Raw genomic sequence first — 3,859 nt, 5'->3', positions numbered from 1 at the left:
TGTTCGTACTGTATTCAACATTATGGTACGTCCTCGTCTTACCTATGGTCTGACTCCTCAGTACTGATACACATTACTGGTACTGTCACTCCTCATACTGTATTCACACAGTACTGGTTACTGTCACTCCTCAGTACTGTATTCACACAGTTACTGGTTACTGTCACTCCTCAGTACTGTATTCACCATTACTGTTACTGTACTCCTCAGTACTGTATTCAACAGTACTGGTTACTGTCCTCCTAGTACTGTATTCACAGGTACTGGTTACTGTCACTCCTCAGTACTGTATTCACACAGTTCTGTTACTGTCACTCCTCAGTACTGTATTCACACAGTTACTGGTTACTGTCACTCCTCAGTACTGTATTCACACATTTACTGGTTCCTGTCACTCCTCAGTACTGTATTCCACACAGTTACTGGTTACTGTCACTCCTCAGTACTGTATTCACACAGTTACTGGTTACTGTCACTCCTCAGTACTGTATTCACACAGTCACTTGGTTACTGTCACTCCTCAGTACGGTATTCACACAGGTATCGGTTACTGTCACTCCTCAGTACTGTATTCACACAGGTACTGGTTCTGTCACTCCTCAGTACTGTATTCACACAGGTACTGGTTACTCCTCAGTACTGTATTTTTAACATGGGTGATAATAAGCAACCCATTAACAGAACATGGGTGATAACACGCAACCCATTAACAGAACATGGGTGATAACACGCAACCCATAAACAGAACAGGGGTGATACTAAGCAACCCATTAACAGAACATGGGTGATAATAAGCAACCCATTAACAGAACATGGGTGATAACACGCAACCCATTAACAGAACGTGGGTGATAATAAGCAAACCCATTAACATAACATGGGTGATAATAAGCAACCCATTAACAGAACATGGGTGATTAATAAGCAACCCATTAACAGAACATGGGTGTGAGGGGAGGAAGAGGAATAAGAGGTTTGAGGAAAAGGTTTTCGGCACCTGGACACTTGGCTGCTGCTGCTGTCAGTCGACTTGGAGGCGTCTAGGCCGTAAATCTTACAGAGTGTGTGACGGACACGCTCGCTGGTTTTGGGAATAGGAACGTCTGACGGCATTCCGTCCAGCTCGTCCAGCGTGTCTTGGCGGGAGAACAGCATGGTGGCCTCAGTGTAGGCACTGATGCGATAAAGAGATGGAGAGATGAGAAATAAAACGAGTGGAATGACACAATGGTTACAACATGGCGTTCACATGACACAGCTAACGATGTGGAAGTTTCCAAATGGTAAAGATGGTGGGGAGGTTATGGCCGGGTGTAGAATGCGATTCCTCATCTCTCAGCCTGTATCCTCCTCCCTCATGCTGAAGATACTGATCAAGCAGTATAATTACATATAGAATGCAATAATAGGATATCTCAAGCACTCTACTCGGTCTCTCGAAGCGAAAGATACAAAGTGCCGTGAAAAAGTATTTTACCGCTTCAAATGTTCTCTATTTTTGCATATTTTTTATACTGATGTTATCAAACTATTACAGACTACAAGGGGAAGCACAGCCACGATTGCCCAGTGACACAAGCCTACTGAGACAAGCTAAATCACTTCTAATGCTTCGCTTCGGGCAAACAACACTGAGCACATCGCACTGAGAGCATCAGCTGTTCCAGGACCAATGAGTGATCACGCTCTCCGTAGCCGAGTGAGTAGGCCTTTAAACAGGTCAAGTACAGAAGGCTGCAGGGCCGGACGGATTACCAGGACGTGTGCTCCGGGCTTGCTGACCAACTGGCAGGTGTCTTCACTGACATTTTCAACATGTCCTGATTGAGTCCTGTAATACAACATGTTTTCAAGCAGACCACAATAGTCCCTGATGAGATAATTGTGCCTGATAGAAATGAGGTAAACTGATTCAAGTTCCCTACATTAAAGTCCCTGGCCACTAGGAGCGCCGCCTCTGGGTGAACAGTTTCTGTTTTTGCTTATTTCCTTTATACAGCTGACTGAATGCGGACTCCTCTTTCACCCCAGCTGCCAAACTAACCCTGATTCAGATGACCATCCTAGCCATTGCTAGATTTCGGAGACATAATTTATAGATCGCAGGTAAGGAGGTGCTCCTCGAGGGCTAGATGTTCTTTTACCATTCGTCATCTGAGATTTGCCACCAATGCTCCTCATAGGACACATCACTGCACTCTAGTACTCCTCTGTTAAACTGGTCATCTTCTGTATCCCCGTCACAAGACCCATGGTTGATGCTTATTTATAAAAACCTCTTAGCCTCACCTCCCTATCTGAGATATCTACTGCAAGCCTCATCCTCTACATACAACACCCGTTGTAAAGGGTTAGAAGAAGCCTACATAACCCATAAAGTACATTTTTACACATCCATATATGGTCAGCTGATGTAAACTTTAACAATTGAATTTATCGATGGCAATAAGATGTGGTTCAACTGGTAACATACCACCCTGCATACCACTGCTGGCTTGCTTCTGAGCTAAGCAGGGTTGGTCCTGGTCAGTCCCTGGATGGGAGACCAGGTGCTGCTGGAAGTGGTGTTGGAGGGCCAGTAGGAGGCACTCTTCCTCTGGTCTAAACAAAGATCCCAATGCCCCAGGGCAGTGATTGGGGACACTGTCTTGTGTAGGGTGCTGTCTGTTCGAGGGACGTTAAACGGGTGTCCTGACTCTCTGAGGTCATTAAAGATCCCATGGCACTTATCGTAAGAGTAGGGGTGTTAACCACCGCGTGTCCTGGCTAAATTCCCAATCTGGCCCTCAACATCAGCGGGTACCTAAATAATCCCCAGTTTACAATTGGCTCATTCATCCCCTCCTCTCCCCTGTAACTATTCCCCAGGTCGTTGCTGCAAAATGAGAAGCGTGTTTCTCAGTCAACTTACCTGGTAAATAACGGTAAATAAAATAAATACATTTGTGTCTTCTTCTAATGCCTCTTAAGGGAAAAGTAATCTAAAAGTAACCGAATGTAATCAGAATAGAAATTTTGGACCCAGGTACACTGTAACGGATTACATTTAGACAGTAACCATGCCAAACCTGCTTCCCGGATAACTATCCCTGGAGGCCATAGATACAATGGATTCCTGCTCTCCCATACGATAGCTACTCTCCTTCTACCTCTCCTTCTGTGAGACCACGTCACACTGTCCTCTGTCAATGAGCCGGTCCAGACTGGAGCCCTGCGACATGTACATATCGCATCTGCTTTCTGGTAGTACACCGTGGATACTGTCTCTGGACGGGACATTACCCTGCAGGGGGAGTTATACATTAATATAGGTTCATACATATAGGTTATATATGTTGTCATTGATTGATCTGCTTCTGGTAAACACGTGGATAACTGACTCTGGACAGGATGTTACCCTGCAGGGGGAGTTATACATTAATATAGGTTACATAAAGGTTATATATTGTTGTCATTGATTGATCTGCTTCTGGTAAAACACATGGATCTGACTCTGGACAGGATGTTACCCTCTAGGTTTGATAGTTAGGATCAAGATCGTCACTGATTCTCTATTTTGGATCGTTTTTTGTTTTTTTAGGGTGGATCAGCTTTAATATGCAGAATATTTGTTGCCTCCATCAATGTAATTGTCTGCATCATTTCATCCCCCATATATTTTTGGGTAATATATATATATATCTATTAGTGGGCAAAAAAGTATTTAGTCAGTCACCATTGTGCAAGTTCTCCCACTTAAAAGAATGGAGAGGCCTGTAATTTCATCATAGGTACACTTCAACTATGACAGACAAATGAGATTTTTTTCTCTAGAGACAAAATCACATTGTGGATTTTTAATGAATTTATTTGCCAAATT

General features: G+C 43.7%; 1 pseudogene; it reads right to left on the bottom strand.

Annotated features, from left to right (window-relative positions):
- The window catches only part of LOC139025747 (piezo-type mechanosensitive ion channel component 2-like), a 53,023-nt pseudogene extending 49,625 nt beyond the window's left edge, over positions 1 to 3,398 (bottom strand).
- Between the last annotated feature and the right edge of the window lie 461 nt (positions 3,399 to 3,859).

The sequence above is a fragment of the Salvelinus sp. IW2-2015 genome, unplaced genomic scaffold (genome assembly GCF_002910315.2).
Source record: "Salvelinus sp. IW2-2015 unplaced genomic scaffold, ASM291031v2 Un_scaffold3211, whole genome shotgun sequence".
Lineage (NCBI taxonomy): Eukaryota > Metazoa > Chordata > Actinopteri > Salmoniformes > Salmonidae > Salvelinus > Salvelinus sp. IW2-2015.
The sequence above is the reverse complement of the archived record's forward strand: the minus strand, read 5'-3'. Positions and strand labels throughout refer to the sequence as shown.